The 26,502-nt window shown below is 48.6% G+C and overlaps 1 protein-coding gene across 4 annotated transcripts in view; it reads left to right on the top strand.

Annotated features, from left to right (window-relative positions):
* Positions 1-13,396: 13,396 nt before the first annotated feature.
* CDK17 (cyclin dependent kinase 17) overlaps positions 13,397-26,502 on the top strand; it is a 224,508-nt gene continuing 211,402 nt past the window's right edge. Inside the window, exon 1 of one of the 4 annotated variants that reach the window (XM_069764460.1) lies at positions 13,397-13,770. The gene's annotated coding sequence lies outside the window, so the exon portion shown is untranslated. Of the gene's footprint in view, positions 13,771-15,933; positions 15,953-26,502 lie in introns of those variants that run through there. The other 3 variants (XM_069764463.1, XM_069764462.1, XM_069764461.1) reach the window with 3 other exon arrangements.

Raw genomic sequence — 26,502 nt, forward strand, 5'->3', positions numbered from 1 at the left:
ACCAAACGCGGAACGGTATAAACGCCTCCCCCAAAAGAAATTCATGAATAGCTGGTTTTTGGTCATTCTGCCTCACAAAAATCGGAATAAAAAGCGATCAAAAAATGTCACGTGCCCGAAAATGTTACCAATAAAAACGTCCACTCGTCCCGCAAAAAACAAGACCTCACATGACTCTGTGGACCAAAATATAGAAAAATTATAGCTCTCAAAATGTGGTAACGCAAAAAATATTTTTTGCAATAAAAAGCGTCTTTCAGTGTGTGACAGCTGCCAATCATAAAAATCCGCTAAAAAACCCGCTATAAAAGTAAATGAAAAAAATGTATTTATTTCCATTTTCCCATTAGGGTTAGGGCTAGGGTTAGGGCTAGGGTTAGGGCTAGGGCTAGGGTTAGGGCTAGGGCTAGGGTTAGGGCTAGGGTTGGGACTAGGGTTAGGGTTGGGGCTAGGGTTAGGGCTAGGGTTAGGGCTTGGGTTAGGGTTAGGGCTAGGGTTAGGGTTGGGGCTAGGGTTAGGGTTAGGGTTAGGGTAAGGGCTAGGGTTAGGGTTAAGGCTACAGTTAGGGTTGGGGCTAAAGTTAGGGTTAGGGTTTGGATTACATTTGCGATTGGGATTAGGATTAGGGGTGTGTCTGGGTTAGAGGTGTGGTTAGGGTTACCGTTGGGATTAGGGTTAGGGGTGTGTTTGGATTAGGGTTTCAGTTATAATTGGGGGGTTTCCACTGTTTAGGCACATCAGGGGGATCTCCAAACGCGACATGGCGACCGATCTCAATTCTATCCAATTCTGCATTGAAAAAGTAAAACAGTGCTCCTTCCCTTCCGAGCTCTCCCGTGTGCCCAAACAGGAGTTTACCCCAACATATGGGGTATCAGCGTACTCAGGACAAATTGGACAACAACTTTTGGGGTCCAATTTCTCCTGTTACCCTTGGGAAAATACAAAACTGGGGGCTAAAAAATAATTTTTGTGGGAAAAAAAGAGATTTTTTATTTTCACGGCTCTGCGTTATAAACTGTAGTGAAACACTTGGGGGCTCAAAGTTCTCACAACACATCTAGATAAGTTCGTGGGGGGGTCTAGTTTCCAACATGGGGTCACTTGTGGGGGTTTCTACTGTTTAGGTATATTAGGGGCTCCGCAAACGCAATGTGACGCCTGCAGACCATTCCATCTAAGTCTGCATTCCAAATGGCGCTCCTTCCCTTCCGAGCCCTCCCATGCGCCCAAACGCTGGTTCACCCCACATATGGGGTATCAACGCACTCAGGACAAATTGGACAACAACTTTTGGGGTCCAATTTCTCCTTTTACCCTCGAGAAAATACAAAACTGGGGGCTAAAAAATAATTTTGAGGGGAAATTTTTTATTTTATTTTCACGGCTCTGCGTTATAAACTGTAGTGAAATACTTGGGGGCTCAAAGTTCTCACAACACATCTAAATAAGTTCCTTAGGGGGTCTAGTTTCCAATATGGGGTCACTTGTGGGGGGTTTCTACTGTTTAGGTACATTAGGGGCTCTGCAAACACAATGTGACGCCTGCAGACCATTCCATCTAAGTCTGTATTCCAAATGGCGCTCCTTCCCTTCCGAGCCCTCCCATGCGCCCAAACGCTGGTTCTCCCCCACATATAGGGTATCAGCGCACTCAGGACAAATTGCACAACAACTTTTGGGGTCCAATTTCTCCTGTTACCCTCAGGAAAATACAAAACTGGGGGCTAAAAAATTATTTTTGTGGGAAAAAAATTTTGTTTTATTTTTACGGCTCTGCATTATAAACTTCTGTGAAGCTCTTATTGGGTCAAAGTGCTCACCACACATCTAGATAAGTTCCTTAGGGGGTCTACTTTTCAAAATGGTGTCACTTGTGGGGGGTTTCAATGTTTAGGTACATCAGTGGCTCTCCAAACGCAACATGGCGTCCAATCTCAATTCCTATCAATTTTGCATTGAAAGGTCAAACGGCGCTCCTTCCTTTCCGAGCTCTCCCATGCGCCCAAACAATGGTTTACCCCCACATATGGGGTATCAGAGTACTCAGGACAAATTGTGCCACAACTTTTGTGGTCCAATTTCTTCTCTTACCATTGGGAAAATAAAAAATTGGGGGCGAAAAGATAATTTTTGTGAAAAAAAAATGATTTTTTATTTTTACGGTTCTGCATTATAAACTTCTGTGAAGCACTTGGTGGGTCAAAGTGCTCACCACACCTCTAGATAAGTTCCTTAGGGGGTCTACTTTCCAAAATGGTGTCACTTGTGGGGGGTTTCAATGTTTAGGCACATCAGTGGCTCTCCAAACGCAACATGGCGTCTCATCTCAATTCCTGTCAATTTTGCATTGAAAGGTCAAACGGCGCTCCTTCCCTTCCGAGCTCTCCCATGCGCCCAAACAATGGTTTACCCCCACATATGGGGTATCAGAGTACTCAGGACAAATTGTGCCACAACTTTTGTGGTCCAATTTCTTCTCTTACCATTGGGAAAATAAAAAATTGGGGGCGAAAAGATAATGTTTGTGAAAAAAAATGATTTTTTATTTTTGAGGTTCTGCATTATAAACTTCTGTGAAGCACTTGGTGGGTCAAAGTGCTCACCACACCTCTAGATAAGTTCCTTAGGGGGTCTACTTTCCAAAATGGTGTCACTTGTGGGGGGTTTCAATGTTTAGGCACATCAGTGGCTCTCCAAACGCAACATGGCGTCTCATCTCAATTCCTGTCAATTTTGCATTGAAAGGTCAAACGGCGCTCCTTCCCTTCCGAGCTCTCCCATGCGCCCAAACAATGGTTTACCCCCACATATGGGGTATCAGAGTACTCAGGACAAATTGTGCCACAACTTTTGTGGTCCAATTTCTTCTCTTACCATTGGGAAAATAAAAAATTGGGGGCGAAAAGATAATGTTTGTGAAAAAAAATGATTTTTTATTTTTACGGTTCTGCATTATAAACTTCTGTGAAGCACTTGGTGGGTCAAAGTGCTCACCACACCTCTAGATAAGTTCCTTAGGGGGTCTACTTTCCAAAATGGTGTCACTTGTGGGGGGTTTCAATGTTTAGCCACATCAGTGGCTCTCCAAACGCAACATGGCGTCCCATCTCAATTCCAGTCAATTTTGCATTGAAAAGTCAAATGGCGCTCCTTCCCTTCCGAGCTCTGCCATGTGCACAAACTGTGGTAAAACCCCCACATATGGGGTATCAGCGTACTCAGGACAAATTGTACAACAACTTTTGGGGTCCATTTTCTCCTGTTACCCTTGGTAAAATAAAACAAATTGGAGCTGAAGTAAATTTTTTGTGAAAAAAAGTTAAATGTTCATTTTTATTTAAACATTCCAAAAATTCCTGTGAAGCACCTGAAGGGTTAATAAACTTCTTGAATGTGGTTTTGAGAACCTTGAGGGGTGCAGTTTTTAGAATGGTGTCAAACTTGGGTATTTTCTATCATATAGACCCCTCAAAATGACTTCAAATGAGATGTGGTCCCTAAAATAAAATGGTGTTGTAAAAATGAGAAATTGCTGGTCAACTTTTAACCCTTATAACTCCCTAACAAAAAAAAATTTTGGTTCCAAAATTGTGCTGATGTAAAGTAGACATGTGGGAAATGTTACTTATTAAGTATTTTGTGTGACATATCTCTGTGATTTAATTGCATAAAAATTCAAAGTTGGAAAATTGCGAAATTTTCAAAATTTTCGCCAAATTTCCATTTTTTTCACAAATAAACGCAGGTAATATCAAAGAAATTTTACCACTATCATGAAGTACAATATGTCACGAGAAAACAATGTCAGAATCACCGGGATCCGTTGAAGCGTTCCAGAGTTATAACCTCATAAAGGGACAGTGGTCAGAATTGTAAAAATTGACCCGGTCCATAACGTGCAAACCACCCTTGGGGGTAAAGGGGTTAAACACTAATATTCATATGTTCCTTGCAGCAAACGCTGCTGCAGGGAACATATGAATCGCGGCTTCAGCATCAGTGGGGGGACAGCGCTTAATGTAGCGCTGTCTCCTGCACGGCACACGGACTGCACACGGACAATGTCCGTGTGCGGTACGTGTTTTACACGTCCAGCACAGCCGCCCCCAGCACAGCCACAGCCACGCACAGCCACCCCAGCACAGCCACGCACAGCCGCCCCAGCACAGCCACGGACAGCCACCCCAGCACAGCCACAGCCGCCCACAGCACAGGCACGCACAGCCACCCCAGCACAGCCACAGCCACGCACAGCCGCCCCCAGCACAGCCGCCCCCAGCACAGGCACGCACAGCCGCCCCAGCACAGCCATGCACAGCCACCCCAGCACAGCCACGCACAACCGCCCCCAGCACAGCCGCCCCCAGCACAGCCACAGCCACCCCCAGCACAGCCACGCACAGCCGCCCCCAGCACAGCCGCCCCAGCACAGCCACAGCTACAGCCACGCACAGCCGCCCCAGCACAGCCACGCACAGCCGCCCCCAGCACAGCCACAGCCATGCACAGCCGCCCCCAGCACAGCCGCCCCAAGCACAGCCACAGCCACGCACAGCCGCCCCAGCACAGCCACGCACAGCCACCCCAGCACAGCCGCCTCCAGCACAGCCGCCCCAGCACAGCCACGCACAGCCGCCCCAGCACAGCCACGCACAGCCACCCCAGCACAGCCACAGCCACGCACAGCCGCCCCCAGCACAGCCGCCCCCAGCACAGCCATGCACAGCCGCCCCCAGCACAGCCGCCCCAGCACAGCCACAGCCGCCCCAGCACAGCCACGCACAGCCGCCCCAGCACAGCCGCCTCCAGCACAGCCGCCCCAGCACAGCCACAGCCACGCACAGCCGCCCCAGCACAGCCACGCACAGCCACCCCAGCACAGCCACAGCCACGCACAGCCGCCCCCAGCACAGCCGCCCCAGCACAGCCACAGCCACGCACAGCCGCCCCAGCACAGCCACGCACAGCCGCCCCAGCACAGCCACGCACAGCCACCCCAGCACAGCCACGCACAGCCGCCCCCAGCACAGCCACGCACAGCCTCCCCCAGCACAGCCGCCCCCAGCACAGCCACAGCCATGCACAGCCACCCCAGCACAGCCACGCACAGCCGCCCCAGCACAGCCACGCACAGTCACCCCAGCACAGCCCTGCACAGCCGCCCCCAGCACAGCCGCCCCCAGCACAGCCGCCCCCAGCACAGCCGCCTCCAGCACAGCCACAGCCACGCACAGCCGCCCCCAGCACAGCCACGCATAGCCGCCCCAGCACAGCCGCCCCCAGCACAGCCGCCCCCAGCACAGCCGCCTCCAGCACAGCCACAGCCACACACAGCCGCCCCCAGCACAGCCACAGCCACGCACAGCCGCCCCCAGCACAGCCACAGCCATGCACAGCCGCCCCCAGCACAGCCACGCACAGCCGCCCCCAGCACAGGCACGCACAGCCGCCCCAGCACAGCCACCCCAGCACAGCCACGCACAACCGCCCCCAGCACAGCCGCCCCCAGCACAGCCACAGCCACGCACAGCCACCCCCAGCACAGCCGCCCCCAGCACAGCCGCCCCAGCACAGCCGCCCCAGCACAGCCACGCACAGCCACCCCAGCACAGCCACGCACAGCCGCCCCCAGCACAGCCACAGCCATGCACAGCCGCCCCCAGCACAGCCACAGCCACGCACAGCCGCCCCAGCACAGCCACGCACAGCCACCCCAGCACAGCCACAGCCGCCTCCAGCACAGCCGCCCCAGCACAGCCACAGCCACGCACAGCCGCCCCAGCACAGCTACGCACAGCCACCCCAGCACAGCCACGCACATCCGCCCCCAGCACAGCCGCCCCCAGCACAGCCACGCACAGCCGCCCCCAGCACAGCAGCCCCAGCACAGCCACAGCCACGCACAGCCGCCCCAGCACAGCCACGCACAGCCGCCCCCAGCACAGCCGCCCCCAGCACAGCCGCCCCCAGCACAGCCGCCTCCACCACAGCCACGCACAGCCGCCCCCAGCACAGCCACGCATAGCCGCCCCCAGCACAGCCGCCCCCAGCACAGCCGCCTCCAGCACAGCCACACACAGCCGCCCCCAGCACAGCCACAGCCACGCACAGCCGCCCCCAGCACAGCCACAGCCATGCACAGCCGCCCCCAGCACAGCCACAGCCACGCACAGCCGCCCCCAGCACAGGCACGCACAGCCGCCCCAGCACAGCCATGCACAGCCACCCCAGCACAGCCACGCACAACCGCCCCCAGCACAGCCGCCCCCAGCACAGCCACAGCCACGCACGGCCACCCCAGCACAGCCACAGCCGCCCCCAGCACAGCCGCCCCAGCACAGCCACAGCTACAGCCACGCACAGCCGCCCCAGCACAGCCACGCACAGCCACCCCAGCACAGCCACGCACAGCCACCCCCAGCACAGCCACAGCCATGCACAGCCGCCCCCAGCACAGCCGCCCCCAGCACAGCCACAGCCACGCACAGCCGCCCCAGCACAGCCACGCACAGCCACCCCAGCACAGCCACCTCCAGCACAGCCGCCCCAGCACAGCCACAGCCACGCACAGCCGCCCCAGCACAGCTACGCACAGCCACCCCAGCACAGCCACGCACATCGGCCCCCAGCACAGCCGCCCCCAGCACAGCCACACACAGCCGCCCCCAGCACAGCAGCCCCAGCACAGCCACAGCCACGCACAGTCGCCCCAGCACAGCCACGCACAGCCGCCCCAGCACAGCCACGAACAGCCACCCCAGCACAGCCGCCCCCAGCACAGCCACAGCCACGCACAGCCGCCCCCAGCACAGCCACAGCCATGCACAGCCGCCCCAGCACAGCCACGCACAGCCACCCCAGCACAGCCACGCACAGCCACCCCAGCACAGCCCTGCACAGCCGCCCCCAGCACAGCCGCCTCCAGCACAGCCACAGCCACGCACAGCCGCCCCCAGCACAGCCACAGCCACGCATAGCCGCCCCCAGCACAGCCGCCCCCAGCACAGCCGCCCCCAGCACAGCCGCCCCCAGCACAGCCACAGCCACACACAGCCGCCCCCAGCACAGCCACAGCCACGCACAGCCGCCCCCAGCACAGCCACAGCCATGCACAGCCGCCCCCAGCACAGCCGCCCCAAGCACAGCCACAGCCACCCCAGCACAGCCACAGTCGCCTCCAGCACAGCCGCCCTCAGCACAGCCACAGCCACGCACAGCCGCCCCCAGCACAGCCACAGCTGCCCCCAGCACAGCCACACACAGCCGCCCCCAGCACAGCCAGAGCCACTCACAGCCGCCCTCAGCACAGCCACGCACAGTCGCCCCAGCACAGCCACGCACAGCTGCCCCCAGCACAGCCACGCACAGCCGCCCCCAGCACAGCCACGCACAGCCGCCCCCAGCACAGCCACAGCCACGCACAGCTAATTTTACAAGCAGGAGCTCTGCAGCAGCGCACAACGCAAATGTGGACATAGCCTTATTAGGCAGCGCACAGCAGAGGGCGCTAGCATAGCACAATCAGCGCCGCCTCCTCCTCACCGTGTTACCAGGCTGCACACAGCAAGGGGGCTAGCATAGCTCAATCAGTGTCACCTCCCCCTCACCGTGTGACCAGGCAGCGCACAGCAGAGGGCGCTAGCACACCACAGGCCCGGGCCCGGATGGGATACACCTTCGAGTACTGCAGGAATTAAGTACAGTCATTTATAGACCATTATTTTTAATCTTTAAAGACTCCATAATAACAGGGTCTGTACCACAGGACTGGCGTATAGCAAATGTGGTGCCAATATTCAAAAAGGGGACAAAAACTGAACTCGGAAATTATAGGCCAGTAAGCTTAACCTCTACTGTGGGTAAAATCATGGAGGGCATTCTAAGGGATGCTATACTGGAGTATCTGAAGAGGAATAACCTCATGCATATCAGCATGGGTTTACTAGGGACCATTCATGTCAGACCAATCTGATCAATTTCTATGAAGAGGTAAGTTCCGGATTGGACCAAGGGAACCCAGTGGATGTAGTGTATATGGACTTTTCTAAAGCTTTTGATACGGTGCCACACAAAAGGTTGATACATAAAATGAGAATAATGGGGATAGGGGAAAATATGTGCAAGTGGGTTGAGAGCTGGCTCAGGGATAGGAAACAAAGGGTGGTTATTAATGGAGCACACTCGGACTGGGTAGCGGTTAGCAGTGGGGTACCACAGGGGTCAGTATTGGGCCCTCTTCTTTTTAACATATTTATTAATGACCTTGTAGGGGGCATTCAGAGTAGAATTTCAATATTTGCAGATGACACTAAACTCTGCAGGGTAATCAATACAGAGGAGGACAATTTTATATTACAGGATGATTTATGTAAACTAGAAGCTTGGGCTGATAAATGGCAAATGAGCTTTAATGGGGATAAATGTAAGGTCATGCACTTGGGTAGAAGTAATAAGATGTATAATTATGTGCTTAATTCTAAAACTCTGGGCAAAACCGTCAATGAAAAAGACCTGGGTGGATGACAATCTCATGTTCAGTGGCCAGTGTCAGGCAGCTGTTAGAAAGGCAAATAAAATAAGGGGATGCATTAAAAGAGGCATAGATGCTCATGAGGAGAATATAATTTTACCTCTATACAAGTCACTAGTTCGACCACACTTAGAATACTGTGCACAGTTCTGGTCTCCGGTGTATAAGAAAGACATAGCTGAACTGGAGCGGGTGCAGAGAAGAGCGACCAAGGTTATTAGAGGACTGGGGGGTCTGCACAGGGCCCCCATCAGGGCATGACGGCCGTGACTGGCGTATGGGGCCCGGTGAGCAGAGGGTGCCCGCATCGGGCCCCCTCTTATCTGCTCACCGGGCCCCTACCGGCAGCCCGCAGGCTAACCGGGCCCTTAGCGCCGACGCTGCAGCTGTTTAAAGCTATTGACGTGCGGGCGCGGGCCCGCACGTCAATAGTTAACAGCCGCGGCGCCGCCAGCCAATCTGAGGCTGGCAGGCGCTGACGTCAGCCGCACCGTGCGTGCATGTCGCCGGCGTCTGACATCATTGTCAGTCGCCGGCGAGTGCATGCACGCTGCAGCTGCGTGGAGACTTCGCCCACCGCAGGACCGCGGCAGGTAAGAAGAACTTTTTTTTTTTTTTTTTCTTGAGAGCGGCGATCCGGGGGCCCAGGGAAGAACACTGGGGCAGAGTGTGCTGGACGCAGAGGGGGCAGAGTGTGCTGGACGCAGAGGGGGCAGAGTGTGCTGGACGCAGAGGGGGCAGAGTGTGCTGGACGCAGAGGGGGCAGAGTGCTGGACGCAGAGGGGGCAGAGTGTGCTGGACGCAGAGGGGGCAGAGTGTGCTGGACGCAGAGGGGGCAGAGTGTGCTGGACGCAGAGGGGGCAGAGTGTGCTGGACGCAGAGGGGGCAGAGTGTGCTGGACGCAGAGGGGGCAGAGTGTGCTGGACGCAGAGGGGGCAGAGTGTGCTGGACGCAGAGGGGGCAGAGTGTGCTGGACGCAGAGGGGGCAGAGTGTGCTGGACGCAGAGGGGGCAGAGTGTGCTGGACGCAGAGTGTGCTGGACGCAGAGGGGGCAGAGTGTGCTGGACGCAGAGGGGGCAGAGTGTGCTGGACGCAGAGGGGGCAGAGTGCGCTGGACGCAGAGGGGGCAGAGTGCGCTGGACGCAGAGGGGGCAGGATGGATACGATGGAGACAGATGGGGCAGGATGGGGAGATCATATGGGGCAGAATGGATACTCATGAGGGCAGGATGGGAGAACATATGGCTGGAGCCTGCAATGAGACACACGGGGGCTAGGATGGCGAATATTACCATAGGGGCTAATTAAGGGATATTATTATTGCAGTGATGTATTTATTTTATTTTTTGAGTATACTGTTTTAAATGGGGGGAGGTCCTGTTACTGTGCAGAGTGATACTATGTCACCTTCTTTATGTGGTGTAATGTAGAGGCTGTGAAAATTAAGTAATGTATTCTGCAAGTGGAACTCAAGATAACTGTGTTATTTCTGCAGAGACGAGTCCTGGCTGGCTGGAAGAAATGATGGCGGTCTGTGCTGGATGAAAGATGAAGGACTTCACCTAGAGACGTCACTGGTGAGTCAGTGTTAACTATACACTGACACTATACACTGTATACTATATACAGAGCTCCTGTGTATAATGTCACCGGTGATCACTGTATTACCTGTAGACACTGCTTACTAATTACAGATCTCCTGTGTATAATGGCACTGATGGTGATAGTATTGTGTTTTTTTTTTTTTTATTACTGATCAGTATTGTAGTATTCAGTCACTATGTGGTGGTAATATGCGGTCTGGTCATGGTGTTGTGGTATTTGTTCCTTGTGTTTGATATTATTCGGTCACTGTGGTGGTAATATGTCATCTGGTCATAGTGCTGTGGTATTTGTTCCTTGTATGTAGTATTATAGGTCATTTTAAAAATTGAAAAATAAATAAAAATATACCTAAATTGTATTGCATATTTTAACAAATATTTAGTAGGTTACAGTAGAGTAGGAAGAAGAAGAAGACACAAAAGAGAATAGTAAAACCAAAAACACTCAGTTTGAAAAAATGTTGCAGTAATCCGCAAGTGCTAGTAAAAGATGTAAAAAACAGGGTATTTGGTTGATACGTTTTTTGCAAAAAATGTATACTAAGCTGCTCTACCAATCTTCACGGTATACCCTTATCAGAGCAGTCCTAACTAATGTATGCAATCCCTATCTGATGTATTTAAAAACCTGATCATCTGTATATAACCTGTGTGAACAGGGTTCAGAGAGGAAAAATCCATGTGTGCATACAGGGTAGAACAGCTTTTGTGCAGATAGCCCAAGAGGAGTGGTGGAACTCCCCAGTCTTGTAAACACAAGAGAACAATTATGGAAACAGGAACACATGGGCTACAGTAGAGTAGGGCACGGCCAAAAGTGTCTACCGTGTTCTGGTGGCGGCTTAAAAAATCTTTTGGCCAAAACAAAAGCTGCTGGCTATATGTGTGATCTGGTGATGGGAACTGTTAATGTGTGATAGGTGAGAAGTGGAGATTTTCCAAGAGATGGCGGTGGGACTGTGGACAGTTCGAGGGGTGGAGCCTGGAGGCGGGGCTGGGGTGGAGCCTGGGCGGAGTCTCAAGGGGGCCCCGAAAATTTTGCCAGTATGGGGCCCCGAAATTTCTAGTGGCAGCCCTGGGTCTGCAATACCAAGATAGGTTACTACACTTGGGGCTATTTAGTTTGGAAAAACGAAGACTAAGGGGTGATCTTATTTTAATGTATAAATATATAAGGGGACAGTACAAAGACCTTTCTGATGATCTTTCTAATCATAGCCCTGAAAACCGGGACATGGGGGCATCCTCTGCGTTTGGAGGAAAAAAGGTTTAAGCATAATAACAGACGCGGGTTCTTTACTGTAACTGTACCGTCACACTGAGACGACGCTGCAGCGATATGACAACGATGTCGATCGCTGCAGCGTCGCTGTGTGGTCGCTGGAGAGCTGTCACACAGACCGCTCTCCAGCGACCAACGATCCCGAAGTCCCCGGGTAACCAGGGTAAACATCGGGTTACTAAGCGCAGGGCCGCGCTTAGTAACCCGATGTTTACCCTGGTTACCAGCGTAAAAAAAAACCAAACAGTACATACTTACATTCCGGTGTCTGTCCCTTGCCGTCTGCTTCCCGCACTGACTGACTGCCGGACGCGCTGTGCTCTGCTTTCAGTTTACGGCCGGCAGTCAGTCAGTGCAGGAAGCAGACGGCAAGGGACCTGACGGACACCGGAATGTAAGTATGTACTGTTTTTTTTTTACTTTTACGCTAGTAACCAGGATAAACATCGGGTTACTAAGCGCGGCCATGCGCTTAGTAACCCGATGTTTACCCTGGTTACAAGCGAGCGCATCGCTAGATCGGTGTCACACACGCATGCGTTTTTCTTGTTGCGTTTTCCGACACGTGCGTCGTTTTTGACGCTAGCGTCGGACGCAAGAAAACGCAACAAGTTGCATTTTTCTTGCGTCCGATTTTGTGAAAAAAAGACGCACGCGTCGCAAAACGCAGCGTTTTTGCGTGCGTTTGCACGCGTTTTTTTTGTGCGTCGTGCGTTGCGTCGCCGACGCAGCGGCGCGCAACGCTAATCTGAACGTAGCCTTAGGGCATGTTAGGTTAGGCTATGGGTTGAACTAGATGGACTTATAGTCTTCCTTCAACCTTAAAGGGAACCTGTCACCCCGTTTTTTGAGATTGAGCTATAAATACTGTTAAATAGGGCCTGCGCTGTGTGTTCCTATAGTGTATGTAGTGTACCCCGATTCCCTATGTATGCTGAGAAATAACTTACCAAAGTCGCCGTTTTCGCCTGTCAATCAGGCTGGTCAGGTCGGGAGGGCGTGGTGACATCGCTGGTTCTTCCTCAGCTTTACGTTGGTGGCGTAGTGGCGTAGTGGTGAAGACACAGTGCGCGATCTGCGCTGTCATCCCTTTCGTCGGTGGGGGCGGCCATCTTCCTGGGGCCGCGCGTGCGCAGATCGAGTGCTCTGCTGCACGGGGCTTCAGGAAAATGGCCGCGGGATGCCGCGCGTGCGCATTAGAGATCGCGGCGGCCATTTTCCCAAAGCCGAGTTTGCATCTCGGCTTTGGGAAAATGGCCGCCGCGATCTCTAATGCGCACGCGCTGCATCCCGCGGCCATTTTCCTGAAGCCCCGTGCAGCAGAGCACTCGATCTGCGCACGCGCGGCCCCAGGAAGATGGCCGCCCCCACCGATGCAAGGGATTACAGCGCAGATCGCGCGCTGCTTGTTCACCACTACACCACTACGCCACCAACGTAAAGCTGAGGAAGAACCACCGATGTCACCACGCCCTCCCGACCTGACCAGCCTGATTGACAGGCGAAAACGGCGACTTTGGTAAGTTATTTCTCAGCATACATGGGGAATCGGGGTACACTACATACACTATAGGAACACACAGCGCAGGCCCTATTTAACAGTATTTATAGCTCAATCTCAAAAAACGGGGTGACAGGTTCACTTTAATTACTTCACTATGTAACAAGCAGCGCTGCATCCTCCTCACTATGTGCACACAGCAGGGGGCGCTAGCACAGCACAACCAGCACCGCCTCCTCCTCACAGCTGTTACCAGTCTGCACACAGCAGGGGGCGCTAGCACGCCACTATCAGCGCCGCCTGCTCCTCACTGTGTTACCAGGCAGCGCACAGAAAGGGGGCTAGCATAGCACAATCAGCGGCGCCTCCTCCTCGCCGTGTTACCAGGCAGCACACAGCAGGGGGCGCTAGCACGCCACATTCAGCGCCGCCTCCTGCTCACAGTGTTAAGCCGGGGGCGGAGCTGCTGGTGCTGCGTTCACGAAAAAAAAAAAAAAAACCGAGCTCAAGCAGGATCTTGTCCGGGTAGTGTAATCCGCCGGATGCGTCAGCCTGTCGGCCGGGGAACCGGAGGGGCGTCTGTCGCGGCCGTATAGCAGAACTATTGCCATAGTTAGGAAGGCGAAGATTTACCCCGCACCTGTGATAGAGGCACCTCTGGGCTCGGTAGCCATGATGTGTGCGGAGCCCGGTGATGTCCTGGGGTCATGACTCCACAACGGCTGCACCCATAGTGAGCACCGAGGAGGAGCGGCCCCCGGGCTGTGAGACAGGAAGACCCTCCGAGATACGGCGGGATCCGGCCTGCAGGGAAGACCACCTCTGTGTGAGGAGAGACCACCGCTGCCGGGTGAGTAGTGTATATACCGTGTATGTGCTGTATATACCGTGTATGTGCTGTGTATATACCGTGTATGTGCTGTATATACCGTGTATGTGCTGTATATACCGTGTATGTGCTGTGTATATACCGTGTATGTGCTGTGTATATACCGTGTATGTGCTGTATATACCGTGTATGTGCTGTATATACCGTGTATGTGCTGTATATACCGTGTATGTGCTGTGTATACCGTGTGTGTGCTGTGTATATACCGTGTATGTGCTGTGTATATACCGTGTATGTGCTGTGTATATACCGTGTATGTGCTGTGTATATACCGTGTATGTGCTGTGTATATACCGTGTATGTGCTGTGTATATACCGTGTATGTGCTGTATATACCGTGTATGTGCTGTGTATATACCGTGTATGTGCTGTATATACCGTGTATGTGCTGTATATACCGTGTGTGTGCTGTGTATATACCGTGTGTGTGCTGTATATACCGTGTATGTGCTGTGTATATACCGTGTGTGTGCTGTGTATATACCGTGTATGTGCTGTGTATATACCGTGTATGTGCTGTGTATATACCGTGTATGTGCTGTGTATGTGCCGTGTATGTGCTGTGTATGTGCCGTGTATATACCGTGTATGTGCCGTGTATATACCGTGTATGTACCGTGTATGTGCCGTGTATGTGCCGTGTATATACCGTGTATGTGCCGTGTATATACCGTGTATGTGCCGTGTATGTGCCGTGTATGTGCCGTGTATATACCGTGTATGTGCCGTGTATATACCGTGTATGTGCCGTGTATGTGCCGTGTATACCATAACTGAGAGGGTGAGACCACCGCTGCCAGGGAGTAGTGTATATACCGTGTATGTGCTGTGTATATACCGTGTATGTGCTGTGTATATACCGTGTATGTGCTGTGTATATACCGTGTATGTGCTGTGTATATACCGTGTATGTGCTGTGTATATACCGTGTATGTGCTGTGTATATACCGTGTATGTGCTGTGTATATACCGTGTATGTGCTGTGTATATACCGTGTATGTGCTGTGTATATACCGTGTATGTGCTGTGTATATACCGTGTATGTGCTGTGTATATACCGTGTATGTGCTGTGTATATACCGTGTATGTGCTGTGTATATACCGTGTATGTGCTGTGTATATACCGTGTATGTGCTGTGTATATACCGTGTATGTGCTGTGTATATACCGTGTATGTGCTGTGTATATACCGTGTATGTGCTGTGTATATACCGTGTATGTGCTGTGTATATACCGTGTATGTGCTGTGTATACCATAACTGTGAGGGGGAGAGACCACCGCTGCCGGGGAGTAGTGTATATACCGTGTATGTGCTGTATATACAATAACTGTGAGGGGGAGACCACCACTGCCGGGTGAGTAGTGTATATACCGTGTATGTGCTGTATATACAATAACTGTGAGGGGGAGACCACCACTGCCGGGTGAGTAGTGTATATACCGTGTATCATGTGCTGTGTATGTGGTGTATATACCATAACTGTGAGGGAGAGACCACCGCTGCCGGGGAGTAGTGTATATACCGTGTATGTGCTGTATATACCATAACTGTGAGGGGGAGACCACCGCTGCCGGGGAGTAGTGTATATACCGTGTATGTGCTGTATATACCATAACTGTGAGGGGGAGACCACCACTGCCGGGTGAGTAGTGTATATACCGTGTATCATGTGCAGTGTATGTGCTGTATATACCATAACTGTGAGGGGGAGAGACCACCGCTGCCGGGGAGTAGTGTATATATCGTGTATCATGTGCTGTGTATACCGTGTATGTGGTGTATATACCTTGTATGTGCTGTATATACCATAACTGAGAGGGAGAGACCACCACTGCCCGGGAGTAGTGTATATATCGTGTATGTGCTGAATATACCATAACTGTGAGAGGGAGAGACCACCGCTGCTGGGGAGTAGTGTATATACTGTGTATGTGCTGTATATACCATGTATGTGCTGTGTATATACCATAACTGTGAGGGGGAGAGACCACCGCTGCCGGGGAGTAGTGTATATACCGTGTATGTGCTGAATATACCATAACTGTGAGAGGGAGAGACCACCGCTGCCGGGGAGTAGTGTATATACTGTGTATGTGCTGTGTATATACCATAACTGTGAGGGGGAGAGACCACCGCTGCCGGGGAGTAGTGTACAGGTCCTTCTCAAAAAATTAGCATATAGTGTTAAATTTCATTATTTACCATAATGTAATGATTACAATTAAACTTTCATATATTATAGATTCATTATCCACCAACTGAAATTTGTCAGGTCTTTTAATGTTTTAATACTGATGATTTTGGCATACAACTCCTGATAACCCAAAAAACCTGTCTCAATAAATTAGCATATTTCACCCATCCAATCAAATAAAAGTGTTTTTTAATAACAAACAAAAAAACCAACAAATAATAATGTTCAGTTATGCACTCAATACTTGGTCGGGAATCCTTTGGCAGAAATGACTGCTTCAATGCGGCGTGGCATGGAGGCAATCAGCCTGTGACACTGCTGAGATGTTATGGAGGCCCAGGATGCTTCAATAGCGGCCTTAAGCTCATCCAGAGTGTTGGGTCTTGCGTCTCTCAACTTTCTCTTCACAATATCCCACAGATTCTCTATGGGGTTCAGGTCAGGAGAGTTGGCAGGCCAATTGAGCACAGTAATACCATGGTCAGTAAACCATTTACCAGTGGTTTTGGCACTGTGAGCAGGTGCCAGGTCGTGCTGAAAAATGAAATCTTCATCTCCATAAAGCATTTCAGCCGATGGAAGCATGAAGTGCTCCAAAATCTCCTGATAGCTAGCTGCATTGACCCTGCCCTTGATGAAACACAGTGGACCAACACCAGCAGCTGACATGGCACCCCACACCATCACTGACTGTGGGTACTTGACACTGGACTTCAGGCATTTTGGCATTTCCTTCTCCCCAGTCTTCCTCCAGACTCTGGCACCTTGATTTCCGAATGACATGCAAAATTTGCTTTCATCAGAAAAAAGTACTTGGGACCACTTAGCAACAGTCCAGTGCTGCTTCTCTGTAGCCCAGGTCAGGCGCCTCTGCCGCTGTTTATGGTTCAAAAGTGGCTTTACCTGGGGAATGCGGCACCTGTAGCCCATTTCCTGCACACGCCTGTGCACGGTGGCTCTGGATGTTTCCACACCAGACTCAGTCCACTGCTTCCTCAGGTTCCCCAAGGTCTGGAATCGGTCCTTCTCCACAATCTTCCTCAGGGTCCGGTCTCCTCTTCTCGTTGTACAGCGTTTTCTGCCACATTGTTTCCTTCCAACAGACTTACCATTGAGGTGCCTTGATACAGCACTCTGGGAACAGCCTATTTGTTGAGAAATTTCTTTCTGGGTCTTACCCTCTTGCTTGAGGGTGTCAATGATGGCCTTCTTGACATCTGTCAGGTCGCTAGTCTAAAGGTACCTTCACACATAACGATATTGTTAACGATATCGTTGCTATTTGTGACGTAGCAACGATATCGTTAATGAAATCGTTGTGTGTGACAGCGACCAACGATCAGGCCCCTGCTGGGAGATCGTTGGTCGCTGAATAAAGTCCAGAACTTTATTTCGTCGCTGGACTCCCTGGAGACATCGCTGGATCGGCGTGTGTGACACCGATCCAGCGATGTCTTCACTGGTAACCAGGGTAAACATCGGGTAACTAAGCGCAGGGCCGCGCTTAGTAACCCGATGTTTACCCTGGTTACCATGCTAAAAGTAAAAAAAAACAAACACTACATACTTACCTACAGCTGTCTGTCCTCCAGCGCTGTGCTCTGCACTCCTCCTGTACTGGCTGTGAGCCGGAAAGCAGAGCGGTGACGTCACCGCTCTGCTTTCCGGCTCCCAGACAGTACAGGAGGAGAGCAGAGAAGCAGAGCGCAGCGCTGGAGGACAGACGGCTGTAGGTAAGTATGTAGTGTTTGTTTTTTTTTACTTTTAGCATGGTAACCAGGGTAAACATCGGGTTACTAAGCGCGGCCCTGCGCTTAGTTACCCGATGTTTACCCTGGTTACCGGCATCGTTGGTCGCTGGAGAGCGGTCTGTGTGACAGCTCTCCAGCGACCAAACAGCGACGCTGCAGCGATCCGGATCGTTGTCGGTATCGCTGCAGCGTCGCTAAATGTGAAGGGGCCTTTACCCATGATGGGGGTTTTGAGTAATGAACCAGGCAGGGAGTTTATAAAAGCCTCAGGTATCTTTTGCATGTGTTTAGAGTTAATTAGTTGATTCAGAAGATTAGGGTAATAGGTCGTTTAGAGAACCTTTTCTTGATATGCTAATTTATTGAGACAGGTTTTTTGGGTTATCAGGAGTTGTATGCCAAAATCATCAGTATTAAAACAATAAAAGACCTGACAAATTTCAGTTGGTGGATAATGAATCTATAATATATGAAAGTTTAATTGTAATCATTACATTATGGTAAATAATGAAATTTAACACTATATGCTAATTTTTTGAGAAGGACCTGTATATACTGTGTATGTGCTGTATATACCATGTATGTGCTGTGTATATACCGTAACTCTGAAGGGGAGAGACCACCACTGTTGAGGAGTAGTGTATATACCATAACTGTGTGAGGAGGGGGGAGAGACCACCGCTGCTGGGGAATAGTGTATACTATGACTGTGTAAGGGGGAGATTAGTTTACTATTGTACTCAAAAGTTTACATACCTCGGCAGAATTTTTGCTTTGTTGGCCTTTTTTTTTCTTTTTTTTTTTCTGAGACTATGAATGGTAACACCAAAACTTCATGGTTAGTGGTTGGGTGAAGCCATTAATTGTCAAACTACTGTGTTCTCTTTTTAAATCATAATGACAACCAAAACATCCAAATGACCCTGATCAAAAGTTCACGTTCCCCATTTCTTATTACCGTGTGTTGCCTCCTCTAACATCAATGACAGCTTGAAGTCCTTTGTGGTAGTTGTGGATGAGGTTCTTTATTTTCTCAGATCTTAAAGCTGTTCACTCTTCTTGGCAAAAAGCCTCCAGTTCCTGTAAATTCCTGGGCTGTCTAGCATGAACTGCGTGCTTGAGATCTCCCCAGAGTGGCTCAATGATATTGAGGTCAGGAGACTGAGATGGCCATTCCAGAACCTTCACCTTGTTCTGCTGTAGCCTATGACTGGTCGACTCGTGTTTTGGATTGCTGTCATGTTGGTACGTCCCATGTGCAGCTTCTGGGTTGATGAGTCCAAATTTTTCTTCCAGTATTTGTTGATAACATGCTGCATTCATCCTTCCTTCAACTTTGATGAAGTGTTCTGTGACTTTGTAGCTCACACATCCCCAAAACATCAGCGATCCACCTCTGTGATTTACAGTAGAATGGTGTTCCTTTTATCATAGGCCTTGTTGACCTCTCAACAAATATAACATTTATAGTTGTGGCCAAAAAGTTCAATTTTGGTCTTATCACTCCAAATGACCTTGTTCCAGAAGTTTTGAGGCTTGTCTCTGTGCTGTTTTGCGTATTGTAGGCAAGATACTTTGTGGCATTTGCACTTATCAGCCCGGAAGCTGCGCATGGGACGTACTTGGACGTTCCAACATGACAACGATCCAAAACACAAGGCCAAGTCGACCTGTTATTGGCTGCAGGAGAACACAGTGAAGGTTCTGGAGTGGCCATCTCAGTCTCCTGACCTGAGAAAATAACCTGATTCACAACTACCACAAAAGACTTCAAGCTGTCATTGATGTTAGAGGGGCAAAACATGGTATTAAGAAATGGGGTATGTGAACTTTTGATCTGGGTCATTTGGATGTTTTGGGTTGTGATTATGATTTAAAAAGAGAAAACACAGCAGTTTGACAATCTCTTCACCCAACCACTAGTCATGACTGGAGAAAAAGTTTTGGTGTTATCATTCATATTCTCTGAAAAAAGGCCAAGAAAGCAAAAATTCTGCCAGGGTATTTAAACTTTTGAGCACAACTGTATATTGGTAGTATATACCATAACCATATAAGTAGTGTGTATACCACGTCTGTATGATGGGTAGAGACCACCATTGCCGTTTTAGTAGTTTATATACCATGTATGTGCTGTATATAGATAGTGTATACCAAAACTGCTTGCGAGGGAACAGACCACCACTGACGGGTGAGAGTACTGTATATACCATGCATGTGTTTTATATAGCTGATGTATCCCATAACTGTGTGAGGGGAGGGTGGTGTATATACCATATATGTGAGAGTGGGAGACTACCGCTGATGTGTGAGTAGTGTATATATCATGTATGTCCTGTGTATATACCATATATACTATGTCTGTGAGAGTGGGAGAAAATTGATGCTGTGTGACTAGTGTATATACCACATATGTGCTATGTGTATACCATGTCTCTTAAGAGTGGGAGACCACTGCTGTATGAGTAGTGTATATATAAAATAGGTAGGTAGCATATACCTTGTATACACTTTGTGTGACCTCCTTTGCCTGTAATCAAAAAGTTAATTTCAGTTCTTCAATACAAAAAGTTAAACTCTTATATTATGCTAGATGGTGGCCCGATTCTAACGCATCGGGTATTCTAGAATATGTATGTCCACGTAGTATATTGCCCAGCCACATAGTATATAATAGAGCATGTAGTACGCTATATTGCCCAGTCACGTAGTAAATTGCCCAGCCACATAGTATCGACGGAGTATATTGTCCAGGCACATAGTATTTTGCACAGCAATGGAGTATACATCACAGAGCCACGTAGTATAGAGACTTAAAAAAAAAAATATATATATATACTCACCTTCCGAAGGGCCGTTGAAGTCCTGCTATACTCACCATCCGCCGCCTTTCCCGCTCCTCGCGTCGCTCCTGGGACCGCTCCTTTGCAAGCGGCAGCTTCCGGTCCCAGGGCTGGTATGAGCAGGACCTGTGATGACGTTGCGGTCACATGACAGTGACGTCACGGCAGGTCCTTGCCGCACACCAGCCCTGGGACGGGAGCGGAAGCTGCCGCTTGCAGTGGAGCGGTCCCGGGAGCGACGCAAGGAGCCGGGAAAGGCGGCGGATGGTGAGTATAGCAGGTTTTTAAAAAAAAATTTTTTTTATTATTTTTAACATGACATATTTTTACTATTGATGCTACATAGGCAGCATCAATAGTAAATAGTTGGGGACACACAGGGTTAATAGCAGCGGTAACGGAGTGCGTTACACCGCGGCCCTTACCGCTGCCATTAACCCTGTGTGAGCGGTGAGTGGAAAGGATTATGGAGCGGGCGCCAGGCATTGACTTCAAGGGAGGGACTAATTGGACTGTGCCCGTTGCTGATTGGTCGCGGCAGCCATGACAGGTAGCTGCCAAGACCAATCAGCGAATGAATAACCGTGACAGACAGAAGGACAGACGGAAGTGACCCTTAGACAAATATATATATATATATATATATATATATATATATATATATATATATATATATGTCATTACAAACCAGTGATCTATATCAAGTGTTTATTTCTGTTATTGTTGATTGCTTACAGCCAATGTAAACCCAAAAGTCATTATCTCAGTAAATTAGAATAATTAACAAACACACCTGCAAAGGCTTCCTAAGCAGTTAAAAAGATCCCTTAGTCTGTTTCAGTAGCTCCACAATTATGGGGAAGATGGCTGACTTGACAGATGTCCAGAAGGCAGTCATTGACACACTCCACAAGGAGGGTAAGCCACAAAAGATCCTTGCTAAAGAAGCTGGCTGTTCACAGAGTGCTGTATCCAAGAATATTAATGGAAAGTTGAGTGGAAGGAAAAAGTGTGTTAGAAAAAGGTGCAGAAGCAACTGGGATAACCGCAGCCTTGAAAGGATTGATAAGAAAAGGCCATTCAAAGATTTGGGGGAGATTCACAAGGAGTGGACTGCTGCTGGAGTCATTGCTTCAAGAGCCACAACACACAGACATATCCAGGACATGGACTACAAGTGTCGCATTCCTTGTGTCAGGTCACTCATGACCAATAGAAAATGCCAGAATCATCTTACCTGTTTCAAGGAGAAAAAGAACTGGACTGTTGCTCAGTGGTCCAAGGTGTTGTTTTCAGATGAAAGTAAATTTTGCATTTCATTTGGAAATCAAGGTCCCAGAGTCTGGAGGAAGAGTGGAGAGGCCACAATCCAGGCTGCTTGAAGTCTAATGTGAGGTTGCCACAGTCAGTGATGGTTTGGGGAGCCATGTCATCTGGTGTAGGTCCAAAATCAGTGCAGCCATCTACCAGGAAATTTTAAAGCACTTCATGCTTCCCTCTTCCAACAAGCTTTTTGAAGATGGAAATTTGATGCAGTAATTGATGCCAATGGAGCCCTGACCAAGTATTGAGTGCATTTACTGAACGTACATTTCAGTAGGCCAACATTTCAGATTTTAAAATCATTTTTCAAACTGGCGTTATAAAGTATTCTAATTTACTGAGATAATGAATTTTGGGTTTTCATCTTTGGATGTAAGCCATAATGATCAACATTAACAAAAATCAACACTTGAAATAGATCAATCTGTTTGTAATGACTCTATATAATGAGTTTCACTTTTTGTATTGAAGAACTGAAATAAATGTAACTTTTTGATGATATTCTAATTTTGTGAGAAGCTCTTTGTATGATATATAGGTAGTGGCTGAGCCCTCATCCCTGGCAAGCACGTATGTGCGTGTGTGTTTATGTATATAAGGTGCACAGCTGCCAACAGTCTTTTCCCTTAGATCTGTCGGTCATGTTAGTTTCCCAGCACTGTGTTGATAAAGTGGTGCCATGCCACACCACATACCTACCAGATCACACATGGTCCATGATAGTTACAGTGCACTTTGGTGCCAGAGATGTAATGCTTCCACATGCTTAATGTTGGCGGTCAGCTTCACATCACGTGTTACATGACGACATGCCTGTGTGAGGTGAAGCTGTGGAGCATTATATAATAGACTCCTCAACATGGAAATTGTATCACCAAGAAGGAGAAGTCGGGAGTTATGGAAATCACAGGATTTGTAGAAATGTTATTGATACGCAAATGATAAAAAAAAAAAAAAATGGTACCGTAACAAAATTTTCAAAATATCTTGATTTATTCTGTAGAGCGCCACATGTAGAAATCCTCACACTCTTAAATGCCTTGGCTTCTATGAACAAGGTCTTTAGTGGTCATCTGAGGAATAATCTGCTAAGCAGAATGCACTCGGCACCAAACCATGAAGATCTGCTTCTAGCAGCCCCCTTTGCAATTGCCATCCAAAGGTCCTGATACACTTTGGAGAAATGGCTGAATAACTGGTTACACGCCTAATCAATCTAATGCCCAGCAGTAAGTGTACCTGGAATGAAGACTAGAGGCTTCCAGCTACAATATATTATGCCACCTCATACCAAATTCCAGGAATAGGATCGGTGTGATGTTCCTTTTTTAAGGCTTCTTCATGACATAACCCTCAAGATCATCAGACCAATGTACGGCTATCATTGTTCTCAAGACAGGATAGACCTCCATTACAGTCTTGCTCTACACAGTTAGGTCAATACGAACACCCGTAGCAGACTGTCTGGCTTATAGCTCACTGTCTTACAAATACCTTCTGATGGTTTGTGTAGACACTGCTTGATACATTAGGCTTAATATGTGATGTCCAATTTCACTTGCAGTACAAATAGAATTGTGGAAAAGTTGGTACTGCCAGTTTTCCAAGGTGTTCAAAGAGCGCTTTTTGTCACGACGATACCAGGCCGCATGTTGCTCATGCTTTTGTGAGAAGCCAGCGTGGTACTGTGCCATGCAGCATCTCTGAACTTGTCCCAGATGTACTTAATGGGAGACATCATTGGTTAGGAATTGCAAAATGAGATGCCAGCAGCGTATCTTGATGATTTACCCAATTGCATTCAGCTTGGTGGAATATTCTTCTAAAAACCATTAATCTCATTGATAGCAGCCAAGGCATGTAACTGCAGGCATTTCTGTGCCTGTTACTCATACTTGATGCTGAATAAATCGGTGTTTCTGTAAATTGTTTCCATTTTTTTTTTTTGGAATTTTCATATCATTAATATTGTTATCGTGCCTGTGAGTCCCATGAATCAATGAGTTTTCTTTCTTCGTGTTGCAAGTTTAATGTTGAGGATGTATAGGCAGCATCAATAGTAAAAAGTTGGTCACACTTGTCAAACACTATGCATGACAAGTGTGACCAACCTGTCAATCACTTTTCCAAGCGATGCTACAGATTGCTTGCGCTTTACAAGCATTCTGCAAGCTAAAAACGCTTGTGTTTTGCGGGAAAACGCATGCGAATTCTGAATGAGTTTAACCCGCGGCAGGGAGTTGCGGAAATTCTGCGGACATTTCTGCAACGTGGGCACATAGCCTTGAAGTTGCTTCCTAATAGTTCCCAATTCACTCTCAGTGGGAAATATTGTCAAATGAATTTGTAGTCTCTTATTCACCCAACCATGTCCAGAAGACTCTATGGTGGTATATGGAATACGTGACCTATGAGCAACATATGCCTATACAGAGTGGAATACACTTGAGGTATACGTCCGGAAATCCTGACAGGTACCCGTGATGAACTCTGCAAATGCCATGTAAGCACACGTTTACATGTGAGATTTCTCCTGGTAATGGGAAGACCGGCGAGGGGCAGTCATGTATCGTAGTTGTTCGCCACATCACCAGATTAGACCATTTCTTATTCTGCCTGCCTTTCCCTAACTGAATCAATCCTGTTTTATAAAGGAACTTGTTGGTTGTATATTAGTAGCAATTCCCCATCTAATATATAATTGCCTAGAATACTACTTCCTGCAATTTGTGCCAACTTCCTGTCCGGAGCTAATGTCCGGAGATAAGTGACGTCAACAGTGTCCAGTGTCTGATTGGTTGCCGCCTGCTGCGAGCGACCAATCAGAAACGTGCCGTACTGTGACACACTCCGCCCGCCATTTTGGTGTGATTTTTGAATTTTTACCTCACAGCAAGTTTCTACTGCGTGGAGGCGGGCCCAGTGACGTTGCTCTTCAAGCTCCTGCCGAATTTCAAGTATATATGGATTCTAGACTCCCGATTCTTTAGAATCGGGCTGCCATCTAGTTATATAAGTCCCCAAAATAAGGCAGGTCCATTAATACAAAATAAAGGATGATCAGAACCATAATTAAAATGTCCGACTAGACTACCCTAAATGAATAAGCCTCAGGCTGGGAATGCCCAGCTTGTTACTGTGTCCTTACATGGAGCAGATGACATGTGTGTATTACATAGATTTATGTGTATAATGTCCAGCTTCTGACTAGGGGATACAGCCTAGAGGTATGTGACTAGCAGCGTGATTTACTATCTAAGCCCATGGCCCTGTGCTTGGGTAAACCCCGAAGGAAAACACCAGTGACTCCTTCTCTTTCTAGATGGCAGGGAACCTCAGCTGCACAGCAGGCATTATTCATCCTCTGCAGGGGGATGGGAACGTGTGTGGAAAACACAATGTAAGGAATTGCTGCTAGATGGGAACAATGGTGATGATCCGTTCCCTTCCATGTGATGTAATGCTCATGTTTTTATGTATACTACAATGGTGAAAGGATTACAGCGACGCTACAGATTTCTGCGGTGAGACTCTTCATTGTCAGCTCTTTATACTGTATTTTCTACTTGACTAATGATGGCCATTAGTGAAATTTCTGTCCAATAATCCGATGAAAAATCTTTGTCCGTGAATGTTCCCAGACAGTGTACTATTCTCTTGTGCTGTCATCTAACCTATATTGCCAATTACAGATGTTATTGCAGCATTTGCATTAAAATAAATAGTTTTTCCAGACTCATTCATTCAGCAGTTGTTCATCCACCTACATTGCTGCCTACATTTTGTGTACCCTGCAAAATTTTCCATTTTTGCTTAAAATTTTATCTAAAACTACATATTTTCACACAATTAGACAGAGAACCAAATCAAACAAATGCATCAGCGAAATGTTATACTTCGTCATTTTTTTTAAATGAGGGAAACTATCCAATAACAAACACCCCCTCGTACAGCACTAAATGCATCAAAACAAGAATCCAATAGTTGTTGATTAGTCCTGTACATCACCTTGGAGGAACCCATCTCTGCTTGCTGAACTACTACTACAAGAACTGCTCGCTTCACGTGCTTCCACAACATTTCTGTAGGATTACAGTCAGGCCTTTGACTTGGCCATTCCAAAACTTTAAGGCTATGTGCACACGTTGCAGATTTGACTGTGGAATTTTCTGTGCAGATTCTGCATTTCTTGGCAGAAAACGCAGGTCAGAATCTGCTCCTTTTTTTGGTATGTGCACAATTTGCAGATTTTTGTGCAGATTTCTTCCTCTTTTTACCCCTGCAGATTTCTATTATGGAATGGGTGCAGAAGCGCAGCAGATCTGCGAAAAGAATTGACATGGTCCTTTTTTGAATCTAGGGATCTAGCATGGGAAGGGGAGACTCACTGAAACTGTGAAGAGAGCTCATCTGCCACTGTTGCCTTCAAGTCATTTGGTGTTTTTTATCTCTAGTGTTTATTTGCTCTGTTTTTCCAAAATCATGGCAAAAGATGCAGTGGTTTTCCTACGTTTTTGGAAAACACTACCTAAAATATTAATGACAGTTATAAGAATAAACCCTTAATAATCAGTCATCCC

The sequence above is a fragment of the Ranitomeya imitator genome, chromosome 4 (assembly GCF_032444005.1).
Source record: "Ranitomeya imitator isolate aRanImi1 chromosome 4, aRanImi1.pri, whole genome shotgun sequence".
In the NCBI taxonomy this organism is placed as follows: Eukaryota; Metazoa; Chordata; class Amphibia; order Anura; family Dendrobatidae; genus Ranitomeya; species Ranitomeya imitator.